The following is an 18,228-nucleotide window of genomic DNA, read 5'->3' as shown; positions in this document are numbered from 1 at the left end:
ACTCCAATAATAAGAAAATTGGATGTGATACACTACTATTTGCAAAGCATTTTCCTAAGTTTCTCAAACTGAGGTACTTGTCCTTGATAGCAGAAATCAAAGATAAACATGGTTAATGTCAAAGTGGGTAAAATATTTTTATATTAAAGCAAACAGATCTATTATAGATGAAAAAGGCAAAATAGGTATTCATTTTTAAGATATGAAAGAGGAGACCTCAATAAAGTTTTTCTCTAATGTGTACTTGTGGGTTTCCCCCAACTTCTCCCCAATCTGCCATGAAAGATAGTGATGAAAATATTTGAGAAAAACTACTGTATATTATTGCCTTTGTCTTCAGGAGAGCCCTGTGATGTATTTGCAATCATGCCTAATTGACAGATAAAGAAGCACTGAGAAGTTAACTTGCTCAATTGTGAAAAGGAAAGGTTTTTAAGAACATTCCCATTTCCAGAGAGACTCCCTCCTATCTCTTGCAAATGCCAGCTATTCAGAGCACATCATTAACATCCTGTGTCAGATTTAGTAGTGCTCTGGAAAAAATGCATATGAATATGGATTGCTGTTTACCAAGTATATAAAACAGATATATATTTATATTCACTCTCAACCTACTTTCTATTAACCAACTCTGCTACTAATTGCCATTCTTCCCTCTCTATATAAAATATGTCGTATTTACTTTCTGTGAAGTGTGATGAAAATCTACAATAGCGGTTCTCAAAGAGTGGTCTCTTGACCAGCAATATAAGCATCACTTGGAAACTTGTTAGAAATGCCAGTTGGGAGACCCAATCTCAGAACTGCTGAGTCCAAAACCCTGCAGGTGGAGCTCAGCAATCTGTGTTTTAACAAACCCTCCAGGGGATTCAGATGCCAGCATTTGAGAACCACTCATCTAGAATGATTCTACCTGCACACTGCTTCTCAGTTGACTGTAAACTGTTACTTCCCTTGAAAGAAGCCAAAACTGGAAACTATAGACCATGCATTATGAGTATGTGCAAGAAAAACCATGCAGAATTTCCCAGTCAGTGGAAACATCCTTATCCCTCTGTAAAAAGATTGCTAGATAGATGTCTAAAGTATGTATGTTTCATTTTTGATGTATTCCTTCCCTGGCAACTTTTTGATTAACTGACCGACTGTCAGGGCTGGTCCCAAGTGTGTTCCAGCTCCCTTTATAAGAAAGTTGAGATAGATGATAGACAGATGTAGATAGGTGAGAGATAGATAGATAAACTTGATGTATATGAATGAGATAAGAATATAAGCCCATCTCTGAAAATCCCTCAAGGGACACAGAGAGGGCATTAGCTTTTTTAAATGCCTACATTTGAAGTACATTTGGGGAAGTGAAATAAAGGAACGTGATGCTAAGAACTAAGAAAGAACAAGCCCTCAATTCAGAGGCCTTGGACCACAGAGAATCTGGGAGAGCTGCCATATGAGCTGTGTGGAGAGAGAGAGGACCCTCATCTAAAGAGAAGTCACAGCACCTAGATCTTTTAGACCGGTCTGTGGGCTAGTAGTATCTCAAATCAGGGCTAGACCTAATTGAATAAAGAAAAGCTTTGCCTAGACCACCCTAGGTAAAAACTGCTCTGTGGATACTTCCACCCCAGGGTACTTTAGGAATTGTGCATACTGGCTTGGACCAGGACTGCCAACCATGGAGGAAAACACTGTAACCCCAGTGTGTCCCTTGAAGACTCTCACCAGTTCGCTCCCTGCTCTATACCTCCAAGATAAGCGAAGGAGATAGTAGTAGTATTGCCCCCGAGAGAAATCTCTCTGCTTCTCTTACTGTCCCTCTCCCACCCAGTCTGATCCTTACCTGCCTGTCAGGTCAAGACGATCTACTGTGGAGGAAATCTGAGCTCTCTGACTGGTGCATTGAAATAATCTTCCACAGCAAGTGGATATGCAGCCTAGCAATTCAGAATTCAGTCTCTTCTCAGGTGGACTTACATTCTTTTTTTTTTTTTTTTTTTTGTATTTTTTTTTTGCACCTTTATTGTGATATGGTTTCTGTACACTAAACTACACATCTTGCAAATGTACAATTTGATGAATTTTGATAGATGTATACACCAATGAAACTACTACCACAATCAAGACAGCTAACATTTCCATTACTCCCCAAGAGGTGCAATTGTCTGTGAATCTGTCTGTTTTGTACATAAGTTCATTTGTCTTTTTTTTTTTTTTAGATTCCGCATATAAGCAATATCATATGGCATTTTTTTTTTCTCTTTCTGGCTTACTTCACTTAGAATGACAATCTCCAGATACATTCATGTTGCTGCAAATGGCATTATTTTATTCTTTATTATGGCTGAAGAGTATTCCATTGTATATATATACCACATCTTCTTTATCCAGTTATCTGTCAGTTGACATTTGGGTTGTTTCCATGTCTTGGCTATTGTAAATAGTGCTGCTGTGAACATTGGGGTACATGTATCTTTTTGAATTATAATTTCCTCTGGATATATGCCCAGTAGTGGGATTGCTGGATCATATGGTAAATCTGTTTTTAGTTTTTTAAGGAACTTCCAAACTGCCCTCCAGAGTGGCTGCACCAATTTACATTCCCACCTATAGTGTAGGAGAGTTCCTTTTTCTCTACACTCTCTCCATCATTTATCATTTATAGATTTTTTAATGATGGCCACTCTAACTGGTATGAAGTGATATTTCATTGTAGTTTTATTTTGCATTTCTCTAACAAATAGTGATGTTGAGCAACTTTTCATGTGCTTATTTGCCATCTGTATGTCTTCTTTGAAGAGATGTCTGTTTAGGCCTTCTGCCCATTTTTTGATTGGATTGCTTGTTTTTTTGTTTTGTTTTGTTTTATATATTAAGCTGTATGAGCTGTTTGTATATTTTGGAAATTAGTCCCTTGTTGGTCTCATCATTTGCAAATATTTTCTCCCATTCTGTAGGTTGTCTTTTCATTTTGATGATGGTATCTTTAGCTGTGCCAAAGCTTTTAAGTTTACTTAGATCCCATTTGTTAATTTTTGCTTTTACTTCCATTACTCCAGGAGCTGGTTCAAAAGATATATTGCTATGATCACTTATAGTTTAAAATATAGTGAAGTTAACAGAACTAATGAAGAACAGTGAGAACTTCCCTTCAAGTGATGCAGAATCTCTCTCCAATGCTAAATCCAGAAAGAAGATTTGCACTAAGGGTTCTGGGGGAGGGGAGTAGGGCAGGAGAGAGAAAGTAATATTGCCAAATGGCTAGTAGTTAAAAGCTCTCTGCTTTGGGCTTTTTTTTTTTTTAATCTTAACCACATTGCCTTCAAAAGAACTATATGTGATTACATATTATTGCCTCAAAGATATCCTAACATTATTTAGTAGTTAGTTTTAGAGCAATGCAAGAGAAAATTGTTTCCGTTAGTACTGAGTGATAGCTCAACAGTATTTGACTGGGCTTTAAGGAACAGAGCCTTCTGATTACCCAGGTGTCAGCCTCTCCCTCTCAAGTCTGGTTTTCTGTGCTGCTTTTGCTTTTTCCTTGGCACCTTATTAGAGGCAGAAAAATAATCTGAATATGAATTTGAGGTGTGAAAATTTTATCCTCTAGGATCTAATTTGGTTTAAATTGGGCAGTTGATCACCGATCTGGGATTTGATAATTTTCCTTTTCCCAGACTCCGTGCACATTTAGAGGGGTGGAAAGGGAGCATCAGTATCGTCTTGTTGATTTTGACTTAGCTTTGCCTCGTGAGTGGATATGAAGCTGTATTTCTTGACAGAGAATGACCTCAAAGAGAAATGCACTGCTGTGAAGGTTATGGCAAGGAAGAAGCCATGAAAGGGTCTAAGAAGCAAGATAAAAGTTTTATGAGGAAAGTCATATGCTGCATTTGTGTTATCAAATCTCAAAATTCAATACCCAAAAGAATTGAAAGCAGAGACTCTGATCTTTGTACACTCATGTTCACAGCAGCAGTAGTCATAATAACCAAAAGGTGGATACAGCCCAAATGTTCAGCAGATGAATGGATAAACAAAATACAGTATATACATATAGTGGAATATTATTCGGCCTTGAAAAGGAATGGAATTCTGATGTTAAAAACAGAGATAAGCCTTAAACATGTTATGGTTATGGTAAGTAAAATAAGCCAGTTGCAGAAGGACAAGTGTGGTATGGTTCCACTTATATGAGGTACCTAGGGTGGTCAGAGTCAGGCAGAGAAGGTAGAATAGTGGAGATAGGGAGGAGTGGGGAGTAACTGTCTAATGGGTCCAGAGTTTTAATTTGGAATGAGGGAAAGGCTCTGAAATGGATAGCGCTGAGGGTTGCACAACATTGTGAATATACTTAATGCTACTGAATTCTCCACCTAAAAATGGATAATGTGGTAAATTTTATGTTATGCATATTTTACTACAATTAAAAAATGAAGAAAAAAAAATCTTGAGATTCGTGAAGGTCCACACAATGGGTTCCTGGCACATGTCAGAGTTCTGTGATATTATTGCTCTTAAATGGAAAAATAACAAAATGGATAATCTAACAGGCATATACAAAGTCCTTCGAGAAAATTATATTTAATCTCACTTTTACCAATCATCAACTAATTAAGAATGTTAACTACAAGAGTCTGAAACCTGAAAAAGCATTAAATAAATATTATGGAATAAAGTTGTTCTAAACTCACAATAAGTGATAGGGATGTTTATTAGCCGATTGTGTGTGTGTTTGGATGGATAGTGAAGTTGTTAAAAACTTTCATCTCTTGAATAAATTTCAGAAGAGGTGTCAGGAAAGAGAGCAAAAACTAGACAAAAGAGAAGAGACAAGAAGCCCATCTGATGACCAGCTCTGTAGGGAAGTAAGAAGAGATAAGTTAGAATAGCAGTGGAGAGGTCTGAGATGGCAAGTGCTTGCAAAGCTAAAAATAGAGAATTTAATCTGGGATGGAAGAAACTGTGAAACCTGACGGGGACTGGTGATGTCTCATTCTGTAACGGTCTAACTTTGCTCTCAGTATCAATGAGGAATGTTATTGATGGTGATGGGGAGGAAAATTGGGGATTGGGTGCCAAAGAAAAAAGTATTTCGGCTCAGTGTCTTTGATGTGTTCGTCGGAGGAACGGGGAGGACCGGAAGAGTGATGAACAAGTGCCGGCAAGAGCTGCGGCAGGAAGCAGCCCACGTGGGGCAAAGGTTTGGGCAGGTTTCTAAGCGGAGAAAGAAACCATTTCTGGTGCTGATGCAGCGCACAACGCAGCAGGACTTGGCCACAAGAGCCAGGTAGGAAAAGATGGAAGGAGAGATAATTGAAAGATAAGAATGAAGCTTGAATCTGGTAGCCAGAAGGAAAAGGTGTTCCCTCGGATGAAAGGAAGAGGTGGGGAAAGGAGCAGATGCTGACAAGAAAAGCAAAATTATTAAATTAGTATGAAAATTTATTTAGCAGTATGTTCAATATAATGACTTAACATCTCTCTCAATTCTCATAGTGTAAACAGCAAGCACAAGGAAACAAGTTTAAAAGGAACTCCCAAAATCTCACGCAGGAAAATCCCTCCTTCATGTAACCGCACACACCAACACATTTATGCTTTATGTTAAGATTTTGTTTTCTAAAGCCTTGGAGGATTTGATGGAGATCTTCACTTAAAACTTGAACCTCATGTGAAGTTCCCTCGTGTATATACCCTGGTGTAGAAAAGCATCGCGTCCTGCAGAGTTCCAAAAGTAAGAATGATGCGTATACACGTCTATGCTCTTGTGTTACTCACCGTGATAAAAATAGTGTTTAGTGTGCTTCAATCCCACAGATAGATAATGCGTTTATCCGTTACATTACACCAAATAAATCAATGAAAACAAATGTCTTTCTGCAGAATAATTTTGTCTTAGACGGTTCACGTAGATCAGGAAATAGATTTCCTGCCTTCCTGCGTAAACAGCCCGAAGCCGGTGGTCTCTGTTTATGGTTTTGTGTAAGTTTAGAGGCGGAGAGGCTTGTTTACTAGAATAAAGTCTTTAAAAAAAAATTCTTCTCTTTCATTTAGGTTAATAACACACCACATATATTTGTCAATCAAATTGGAATTACTGTCAGCCCATAATGCATTTTAGTTTAGCCAATATCCGTCAGTCCTGATTTATTTGCTTAATACAAATCTAATTGCGTTTCAGCCTGCTCGCCTCCTCTCAGCTGTTAACCGACCAAGTACATCTTTAATTTCCAAGACCGATAGTGTGGTAGCAATGGAGGGAGAGAGATTTGCATAAGGCCCCAGAAGGGTGCCAAAACTCTTCACGCTTTAAACAACAGCCTTTATTATTCTGTAAGTGGATGTGTTGAATTTTCATGCTTTTGTTTCCAGTTCAGCCCTGACAGAAAAGAATAAAGTAGATTTTGCCAGCACCCCTGCTGTGCCCTGGGGGAGAAATTCAATGTGCCTCATTTGTCTTAATTGGAGAACCGCCCTCAGCACCAGCTTTTTCTATGAATACATTAGCATAACCGACAGAAAATTCAAGCCTACTTTGGTAGAAGTAGTCGCTCCCCCTGCACACACACCTCCCATTTTTAGGCTAATAAAAAGTGCAAGAAGGGAGAAGTCCGTGTTTCATCTCCTGGACTTCTCAGAGTTGCCGTTGGAAAATTCTCCTTACAGGAGAGATGCATCAAACCTATTTTATCTCTGCGCTGTTATTAGAGCCGGTCGTGAAAAATGTGATAAATATCATGCATGACAGAGAGCTGAAAGCTTCTCTTTATTCTTCATAATGTGCTAATCCTATATCCTTGTTCTTTGACTGGTTATGCTGCTTATTCAGAGGGGAGAGTTGGTTTTACACAGAGACAAATGTGCCGCAGGTCTGAATGAAGCTGGGGGAAAAAAAAGAAAAGAAAAATTCTTACCGAGGCGAATTTATTCGTACTGAAACAGACGCACTTATCTCAGTCAGAGCGGGATTTCCAGCTCCGTGCCAATTCGTTGGAGGACTATTAAATTCATCTTCACGTGTTTCATAGTACAAAGGGGTTCTGAGTCTGGACAAGCAGCCTGCGCTGTGTAAATCGTTTCCCTCATCCAGGCTCTTCCAGGGTCTGATTGAACTAATGGAATTTCAAGGTAGGTGTTTCAAAAGAAATATTTCATTTCCATGTTCCCAAGACTGGTATTAATTCTTTCATCACATCTGTTCAACTCACTTGCCACTGCCAGTGAAAGAAATGGAAAACATGAGGAAAGATATAATTTCTTAATAAAACGTGGTGTACACATTCTCTTGGAAAGATGGCTGCCTTTCAAAAAAACAATGAATCCATATTTTGTCTTGATTTTGCTCCAGCAGGCCTAATTTACCACGTCAGTCACATGCTGCTCTCACTAAAAGCCTTCCAGGGATTTTCAGTAAGGTGGGAGTTTTTGTTAAAAGCTTGTTTTGTTTTGAATTATTTGGATGCCCATTTAAAAATTAAATACCTTTTGGGTCAGGTCATTGTAGGGAAACAGAAGGCAGAATCACTTTGGAATAAAAAATGCGTGATGCAGAAGCTCCTATGGCCTGGAGACAACCAACCCTTTCTTACTTCTGGGTAAACCCTCATTGTGTCGCCAGTTGCAAGTGCTTGGTCCCTCCATCGGAAGCCCGAAGGCAGAATGAGGGATGAATCCACTCCTTCCCTCCCACTCCTGCCCCCTTCCTTTGCTTTTCTCTCACTCAGCCCCAATAAACATTTCAAAAGGCTAAGAGGAGGTGGTGAGTGTTGGAAACTAAGAATAAAATGTTTGCTTTCTTCTGTAAATGATTCTAAAAATAATCATTTGGCTTTATCTGTCCAGTGAGAGGATGTCAGCTTTTCGGTTTACTACTGGTTTCATTTACATTATAAAAATGACAAGCAGTTTACCCAGTTTAGCAGATAATCCCTGCTGCTTTCTAAACAAACATTCCACCCACTGTGAGAGCTGTAACTAGAATCCTTCTCCCCCCAACCCCCTCTTTACCCCCCCCCCCCAACTCGCCTTGAAGTCTGGTCTGGGGTCTGAACTCACCTCACTTACCTGGCTCAGCCTTTTCTGAGCAGCAGTATGAAAGAGGGTCCTCTGAACGCTCTCTCCATCCCAGACTCTTTGTTTCTTTAAAAAAAAAAAAAAAAAAAAAAAACTCATCTTCCAGGAAACTTGTATTTACCACTGTTCCTAACAGCTTTTAAAAATCATAAGGAAAGAGAAATAGGATTAGAGGGAGCAATGAGGACTGAATTACAAAGTGTGCTCAGTAGGTTGTTGCTGTTGTTCTAAAGTATATTTTATTAAATATTTTTCTTAATGTTTGCTGTTGTGAGAATAACGTGTTCACCTGATCAAAATGAAAAGATACTGATTATAGAAAAGAGTGAAAGCCACTCGTGTTTGGGGGGGTTTTTTTGGTAATTGTTCCAGTTTCTGAGAAAGACCTTGCACCCTTTGTGAATATATTAAAGGAACTGGAATTTTGAAATACACTGATATGGTACTTTCTTGTTGCTCTGCGCACTTGCACGTGCAAACACACACACACACAGGGCTGATTTGGCCCACCTCTCCTAGGTTGAGACGTGCCAGTGGGATTTAACCTTTTTAGGAAGACTAATCACTAACTAGTTGTTAACCTGAGCAGAGTTAAGGAGGAATGCTTTATGGTAATTCATACATTATTTTTTGAGCCATCACTCTTTGTGAAAATCAATTTTCCCCACAAAAATGAAACATTTGTAGTAATGACTCTTGAAAATCAAGCATAGGTATTGGGGGGTGAGGTGGGGGGCATATTACAATTGAGGAACGGATGGAAAGGAAATGAACTCTTTCCCTGTTCACAAAATATACATGTATGTGGAAGACCCGGAGTGAAAAATCATCCTGATGATTTCACATCGCGTTATCGTGGGCCACCAGCTAAGTGGATAACTTGATGAGGAGTCGGGTGTTGACGTGGCATGTCTCAGAAGAAACTCCTGGGATTCTTTCCTGGATCAATACTTTGAGGACTGAAATTTTAAAAAGTTATATAAATATTAACATGGAAAAATCTAGAACTGACTTTGGAAAGCACTCTTTTTGACTCTACAGATTTATTTAATTTACACAAGTTCCTTACGTGGTCAAAACACAACAGCCAAGCAATACAAATCAGGAGAAAACCTGTGAACAAGAATAGGGCACCGAGTAGGACTAGAGTTGAAGATAAAATATTCCTGAGTTTAAACACACAGTTCAAATAACAGTGACCTAACATTCCATGTGATAATCATTTCTGTTGCGGTTACAAAGAAAAAGGCACGTAAGTGCTAATTTAACATCAACAAATTAACAATAACATGTGCCACTTCCTGTAGTAACGGGCAAAATGAGGTGGTGAGTGGGAAACACTTACCTGGGACTTGTTTTGTACAGTGAAATTTCTCACTTTAGGGAATTTGTAACAAATTAGCCAAACGAGAATCCCCAGTTTATTTAGGGAACACCTTATGATTTTTTTTTTTATTGTTTAAACTTCTTTGGAAGCTACTGATTCACTGTTCACTTTCTTGGTTGATAACCTCTGTATCTGATTGTAAAGACTTAGCCAACATAAACTGGGAGAGTCATTTCAAGTAATCTCTGGCTTATCTGTTTGACTCTTTTCAGTAATATATCTCTTCTCTGAAAAGAGAAAGAATGTCAGATAATGAATGATGGTTGTTCAGTAACTATCTCCTTTAGGTTTTCACTGGAAAAAAAAAGTAAGACACCTGTGTGAGGTATGCAGTTGTACACACGTTTTGCCTCTGGGAAACCGACCAGTTCCCTGTAAGAAGGTGAAGTAGACGCAGTTCATTCTGGCTTGGATCTGAGGTGTCTGGACAAACTGCAGTGTTATCTGGTCTGACAAGGGAAAGCAAGGGATAGAGGGACACAGGCTGTTACTGTTCCCAGCAGCTTTTCTCGAATGTTCTGAAAAATGAAGAGAAAGAACAGGGTCGAAGAGTAAGAGATCATATAAACACACCCACTTGATACCAGAGGCAAACAGAGGAAAAGCACTTGTCCAAAAGTCCACCAGAAGGAGGAGGTTCGGGTGGTACTGGAGTGTTCAAGAGAGCTCAGGAGGTGTCAGGGAGAAGACATTGCAGGCTGGGTCACAAAAAGTATGCTGGGAGAGGAGACGCTGTCAAAGATTCTTTGGGCTGTGATACTGCTGTTTTCCTCATTCATTTGAATAAATTGTGTATCTCTAGATCAGAGATTCTGCCCTAAGAACTGAGGTGAAGTGAAATGAAACGTAAAAAAATCCAACTGGTCAGACTCCCACAAGGATTTTGCAAACCACCTGGCTTGATGAGGCTTAGGATAGCTTGTAAAGTTAGGCAACTTTTGACTCCCTATCTAGCTCTGATTTGCCTGAGTCTCAGCAGATTCGAGGGAAAGGTCTTGAACTCGGCAATTCAGACATGTATCGATGGGGTATAAGTGAGGGCATTGGATCCCCAACTGCAGAAGAAACAATGGCATCCCTCAGGAAGGGGAAAAAGAAACATAATGATGAAAGAAGTTCTGCGTTGTGGACCAGATGCAAAAACAGCTCTAACAAACAGAGAAGTAGACCCAAGTGGAGCGTGAAACTAAATTTAAATCCATCCTAACATAGCCCTCAGAGATCCCCTGGATATGCTGGGGAAAAGATGGCTCTATGTGGTTGTAGGATAAGAAAATGAGAAGAGGTAGCTGTGAGGACTAAATAAAGACCCATAGATCCAAAAGGATACACAAATGTCAAGGAACTCAGGGTCAAGCACAGAGACCAGAGTGCCTAAAGTTGTGAAGGTTAAAACCTGGTAAGCACCACCATTCAGATTCCCTGAAAACAGCAATGGTGATGTGCTGGGACACTGCCAGAAGCACCACCAGGGTCAGTGTGATCTGCAGCAGAGCCTAGGAATGGCAGGGGGCTGGTAGTGGAATAAAGGTAGTGACATCCACACAGGGAGGAAGTTAAGATTCAGTCAGGTTGGAGCTGACTTGTTCCTACCTGGGAGCTAATGATGATCATTCATCTTCAAGGCTTTGTGTATGACCTGTAGATGAGAAAGTCCTGTTGCATCAAGTAAAAACCCCATTATTCCCCTCTGTCAGAGTTTCCAAGACATGGTCTTGTTTCACCCTTTTGTCTAGTGGCTAGTTAATCAAAAGAAGAATTCATCACTTACACTGACACAAATGAAAACCATTTAAACAGTGTGTGAATTCTGACCATCATGAATTTTCTTCAGCTTTAAGAAAGTGTGTTCTATGTCAGATTCATGCTGTCTATTGCATCTAATTCTTCTGAAGGCAGAGCAATAAAAATATGAACATGATATCAATGTATTACATTATGAGCTGATAAAAATACCCTAACTTTAATTTTTTTCAAGGGAAATAGAAAACCAAAAGTACACCAAAATTTCAGTACACAATTGATCTTTCTCTAAGAAAAAGTTAAGGAGCATAGAAGATTTGATTTTAGTGTATGCAAATAACCTGAATTAAATGTGCTTCAAACTACTGACCTGTCACATACTAAATGAGTATTCAGTATCTTTGATCTGTTCTCTTTCAGTGGCTGGTTATCATATGTGGACAATATGGCATTTAGGTTGGGTTATAGGCAATATAAACCAACTCCAACTTAAGCAAAAAGAGACTGTTAGATGAAAAGGTAAAAGTCCCAGAAGTGAAGATAAGCTCCTGGCCTTTGAAAGGACAGGATGCAGAGTAAGTTTTAGGGGTCTAGGGAGCATGACTCAATAGCCACTCTCTTTAGGAAGCCACTGTTGGGATAAATAACAACCTCACTAGCCAGACTTACACTAAAAAGAGTCACATTAGTGATACTTGGGTCAGGTGCCCATTTGATTAACAGTTCCACTAAGACCACACATGATGAGGAAGTGACAGGTTTTCAAAGAAAGCATGTGTGCTATTAGAAAAATGGGAATGGACACTGAACAGGGAAAAGCAACAGATGTCCAATAGAGCAACTTCCTGAAATGTACCTGTGCTGAATATTGATTAGGGAAAGGTGAGAGGTGAGAGTATAAGCACTGGCAGCAGAAAAATTTCAGGCTGCCTTTCGTTCCCATAAATGACCTCCAAGGAGATCCTCAATCTCTGAATACATTGTAGTAAAACCCAGAAATAACGATGTTGTATAATGGTAGGGAATGTCTGCCTAAGAGATGCATTTAAATATGGTGAAACTGAGACCCCCTAAAAATGAGTTCCCTTATCAACTTTGTGATTTATTTCTCTATCCAAAACTTTATTCCCTGTCTTGCCCCCTCTGATCTCAGTCTTGTGCTAACTGAACACTAATCAAACAGTCTGATGGCTAAAATTGCTGTTGTCAATAACACCATTAATGCACTAAAATTGCTATTATAGGTATCATTAACATACCAGCTCAGGTTGTTTATCCAGGGCAAGATGAGCTAACAGACCTTCAAGCCATGTACCACCTGGCCAGAGAACCATAAACCAGAGGCATCCTGACTCGCAAAACTGGGATTAAGAAGTGTCACAGAAATGTCATAAGAGAATGATTAATTCCAGCTTCTTTGTTCTTCCCCTTAAAAAACAAAACAAAACAAAACAAAAAAAAAAACTAACTCAAAACCAAGTGGGAGTGGATCTGAGGCTTGTCTCCCATTTCCTTACTTGGTGTTCTGCAATAAACACTACTTTCCTTGACCATTACCAGGTGTCAGTAGATTGGTGTTGCTGCATACTGGGTGAGCAGACACAAGGTCTGGTCAGTAACATTGGTCATTTTTTGCCTCCTTTGCAGGCTTTAAATGCCCTTTCCTGGTTTTGTACTGCTGACCACCTCTTGATCACTTTCTGATTTTCCATTTGATCTTCATTATTTCTCCATCTCCCCACAGATCTAGTCACCAGCCCAGTGTCTCAACAGTGCAAAACCTAAAGCAATGGTATCTGAGTTTTAGTCTTTCATAAAACAGCAATCTTTATCAATGTGAAAATGACATTGTACTCTAACTACCCTCTAATCCTTGGTACCCAGGCACTGTAACCTCAGCTGTCGCCTCACAACTCCATGTTGGTCTGACTATAGAGCTTTTAGCAAAAGTGAATTCTTGTGAAGCAATTAAGAAAAGTCTAGGTATAGACCAAGCAGCCTTTCAACTGTGGGCATTTTTAAGGCTGGTCTGATTTTGAAATGGCTCCCTTAAAGACCAAATGGGGGAACGCCAAGAACTCTGGGCAGTACTTCAAAAGTCAACAGCTGCTCTGCATTCCCAGTCAATCCCAATTTGCCACTTGGCTGCTTACTGATGAGCTTTTGTACCAGTGTTGGATAGCCCCATAGTGTATTTTCTAGTTCACCCATTGGCTTGTCAAGCTTTGAGCAGATATCTGGTACCCCAGAAGTTTGGCTTCCCTGCAAAATAGCTTGTTATAAGGGAAAGAGTATTTGATTGGAAGTCAAGAGTCCAATTTCAGGTTTGAACTGTTCCTAATTACATGTATGGTGTTAGACAAGTAACTGAATGTATCTGGGCTTTAAGGATTTTTTTTGCTTTGTATTGTTGTTATTGTTAACATTTTATTATGGGAATTTCAAACATACACAAAATCAGAAAGAATAATAATGAATCCCACATAACTATCATCTACTTTCAATAACTGTTAATTTTGATTTATCTACACTCTGCCTTGCCCACTAGATTATTGTAAAACAAATACCAGACTTCATATTATATCCTTAAATATTTCAGAGTTTATCTCTGAAAGACTAGAACTATTTTGTTTTTTAAAATCACACCAACATTGTAACCAGGCAGGACCCTTGGGGCTTTCCTGAGACAGACCCCGCCCCCCATGTCCTCTGCTGTAACTCCTCTCTGAAGTACCCAGATAACAGTATCTGATGCACTTTCCTGAGTTGTTTTACGGAGGCTAAAACCCCCACCAAATGGAAGGCATTAACTTGACCTTCTTGAAGCCTACTTGATGACCATGAGCATGTAGTCCCTGTGACACCTCCCTGTTGCTTCACCATCAGCCAATCAGAGAATTGTGCACAAGCTGATCACACACCCTGGGATGCCCCTCCCACACCTTGCCTTTAAAAATGCTTTGCTGAAACCCATCAGAGAATTTGGGGTTTTTGAGCATTAAGTGTCCCAGACTCTTTGTACATACGGTGCCTATAATAAATGCTGTGATTTTCTTCACCACAGCCCTGTATCAGTATATTGGCTTTACTGCGTGCAGGTGAGAGGATCCAAGTTTGGTTCAGTAAGAATTTTAGATACTAAAAACAATCATAATTTAGCAATATTTTAAAATATCCAGTCAGTGTTCAAATTGTCCTGATTGTCAAATGTTTTAAATGCCTTTTTAAAGGATCCAAATGAGGTTTACAAAATTTAATTGTTGAAATATTTCTTCAGTCTATTTTAAACTATAGATTCTCTCTCTCTCTCTTTCAACTTATTTAGAGGGGGAAAAAACGAAATCATTTGTCCTGTAGAGTTTCTCAGTATGAACTTTGCTAATTGCATCCTTGTAGTCATAATATTTAATATATTCTTCTGTCCCGTGTATTTCCTGTAGTTAGATCTAGATGCTTGGTCATTTCAGGTACTAATTTTTAGTAACAGTGCTTATTAGGTTGTATTGTGTACTTCCATTATGAAGCATATTATGTTGAGTTATTCACCCTTTGGAATTGCTAGCAGCCATTGATAATCATTGTCTAAATCCATTATTTCATAAGGTATTGTGAAATGGGATATATTTCTAGAATAGCTTGTACATTTACTAGCTGCAGTACTTATATCAACAGTAGCTTCCTCTTGCAAGCTATTTTGATATCCTGCAGAATACATATATAGGAAAGGCAGTATAAATATTGGAACATTTCTCTATATTCACAACTTTTTAAAAATAGTTATTTCCTTGGCATCTTCCAAAGGAGAGCAATGGGATTTTGTTTTGTTTTGTTTGTTTTGTTTAAGATCAGTATACACTTCTAGGTTTGATATGCTTTAATCCATTCTAGTTATTATTCTTATTTACGCTAATGGGAACCTCTTCAATTAATCTAATAAGGCAAGAATACATAAAACACATTCACAGAAAACATGATAAGCTATGTAGAAAATCCAAAAGAAATGACAGAAAATACTCCTGGAACTAATAAGCAATTATAGCAAGATTGTAGGATACAAGTTTAATATACAAAAGTCAATCCCTTTCCTGGCAGTAGTGAAAAAGTATAATTTGACATTTAAAATGCCATACTGTTTACATTAGCACTCCCAAAAATGTACTTGAGATAAATCTAACAAAATCTGTACAAGATATATATGAGAAAAACTATAAAACTGAACAAAAATCAAAGAAGGACTAGGTGGAGAGATAATCCATGTTTGTGGATATGAATACAATATTGTCAAGATGTCAGTTATTCCCAATTTGATCTGTAGATTCAATACAATCTTAATCAAAATCCCAGCAATTTATTTTATGGATATCAAGAAACTGATTCTAAAGTTTTATGGAGAGATGAAAGACCTGGAATATTCAATACAATATTGGAGGAGAACAAACTTGAAGGACTGACGGTACCTAACATCAAGACTTATAATTTAAAACTAATGCTCTGCAAAAGACAATGTCAAAAGAATGAGAAGACAAGCTACAGACTGGGAAATAATATTCGCAAAATACTGACCAGATAAAGGATTCGTCCAAAATATACAAAGAACTTTTGAAACTCAACAATAAGAAAACAGTCTGATTTAAACACCGGCTTTAGGGGGAGGGTATAGCTCAGTGGTACAGCATGTGCTTTAGCATGCACAAGGCTCTGGGTTCAATCCACAGTACCTCCATTTAAATAAATAAATAAATGAACCTAATTGCCTCCTCCCCCTAAAAAAACAAGCAAAAAATTTTTTTAGAAAGTTAAGTCTTTTTTAAAAATTGTCTTTAGAAGATGTAGAGGAGGAAGGGAAGAAAGAAGAAGAGGAAGAGGAAGAAGAGAAGACATAACTGGCAAGAAAGCAACGCAAAAAACAGCCCCTGTCTCTGCAGTGCTGAAGTTGGATGTGGATCCAGACAGAAATCCCTGAGACTTTCTTTAGCGCGCTCGCTCTCTTTTTTTTTTTTCTTTGTTTTTCAATAAAAAAGCCAATAATATAAAAACTTTAAAGTTATCAAGAAGTCAGATTGTGATGATGACCTTGTTCAAATCAAGCCTGAATAGGTAAAAAGAAAAACAGATTTTGTGACTTTAAAAATACTCCTAAGGTATTCAGGAAAATGTCCTTATGTGTAACATCTCCATTCTGAGTGATTCTGGATAAATGATGTGTGGCTGTAACTTCCTCCTTGGTTAAATTATAAGCTATTATCCATTACAACATGATTGAATATATGCCACTTCAAACCAAGCCCAAGATAAATGACCTATATTTCAAGTTAAGCTTTTTACATTTGAACAGAAGACGACAACCTTGGACTATGACTAAATCCCAGAGCAGAAAGCCTGATATTTCATGTATTCTAAATATCATTGAGTCAAAGACAATGAAATTTGTTATATACTGTGATATTTGAGAATGTATGTGAGCTTTTACAATGTACTCCATGGTTCAGTACTATTAAGCACTGATACATCCTGCTGATGCATCGCATCATCAACCTGCCAGGAAGCCTTTGGAGAGCCATTTGTCCCTGGATCCAAATCAAATATGTACCCTGACTGTTAAAAAATATTTTGTTAGACTCAATGACCGAGCTATCTTTGACAGGACTGCCAAATGAATTATGACAATGGTTGACCGCTTTGGGCCCTGGGGCCATATTGCCAAAAGGAAAAAGAGAAAAATCTGTTCTTTCTAGTCTGATCTTATGCAGAACAAATGCATCACTCTTTCTGTTCTGAATTTCAGTTGAATTAGAAGGTTTTTGCACTCTTTTCTATTGGAACTTAACAGGGTCTGGAAGTCATATATCTTGAGTATTATTTGAAGTGGCATAAATTCATAATCAATGCACATCATTAGTTCTGAATCACAACAAAGTTGAGGCTAAATGGAAAGAGGTGTGTAGGAGCCTGACTTACCTGTGTTCAAATTTCAGCTTTCCCACTCATGAGGCTCCTAGTTTTAAAGTGGGAGAATAACAGCCATTTTTGGGGACTGCTGTAAAGGTCAATGGTGAATGTTAAGTGCCTGCCATATTGTAGGCATTCATTTAAAAGATAGCTTTTATTATTATTATCTAACAACAACGGGCTTCTTCTAAAATTGCTAACTTAAAGGCTAATGAGGATAAACATATGAAAACAATTATGTATAAGGCAGTGGGGAGCAGTCAACTGGGAAATGCAGAACCTGCCTAAAGGCCTTCATAAACAAACATTATTGCAAATAACAGTGTCAACAATAATAAATTCACTGTGCCACCCAAACCTACCCTGTCTGCCCACTGGTCTCTAAACATTCAAATTGTTTCTAATAATGTATTTAGGAAGAATCATCAGAAAGTATTTTGCCTTTGGGCAAGTTTATAGCTGAGATATGCAAAAGCAGCTTTTACTTTTTTTTGAAAAACAAATAGTTTCTAAATTCATTTTAAGTTCCACCTCACTCCTTTGATCAACACATTAGTAATTCTGCACATCCCAGCTTTGTTTTACTGCTCCCCCGCTGATTCAGAAAAACACAAACCCTTGGATTTTTTTGTCTGTTTTGTACTTTTGGGGGGGGTATTGAAGTACTGTAATATTTAAAATGTGTCAGTTTCCGGTGTACAGCATAATAGTTAAGTCATACGTGTACATCCATATATTCCTTTTCATATTCTTTTTCATTATAGGTTACTATAAGATATTGACTATAGTTCCCTGTGCTACACAGAGTAACTTGTTGTTTATCTGTTTTATATATAGTAGCTAGTATCTGCAAATTTCAAACTCCCAATTTATCTCACCCCACCCTCTTCCTCCTCTGGTAACCATAAGTTTGTTCTCTCTGTCTATGAGTCTGTTTCTGTTTTGTGAAAAAGCACGTTCACTTTCTCTGTCTGACTACCTGAACTCCCTAAGTCAACAGAAACAGAGCAGAAAGGAGATGCAGGCCGTGTTTCATTTCCCTCAGGCTTACACCTCATTGTTACAATTTTCTTAAAGTC

This window comes from Camelus ferus, chromosome 3 (genome assembly GCF_009834535.1).
Source record: "Camelus ferus isolate YT-003-E chromosome 3, BCGSAC_Cfer_1.0, whole genome shotgun sequence".
NCBI lineage: Eukaryota > Metazoa > Chordata > Mammalia > Artiodactyla > Camelidae > Camelus > Camelus ferus.
The sequence above is the reverse complement of the archived record's forward strand: the minus strand, read 5'-3'. Positions refer to the sequence as shown.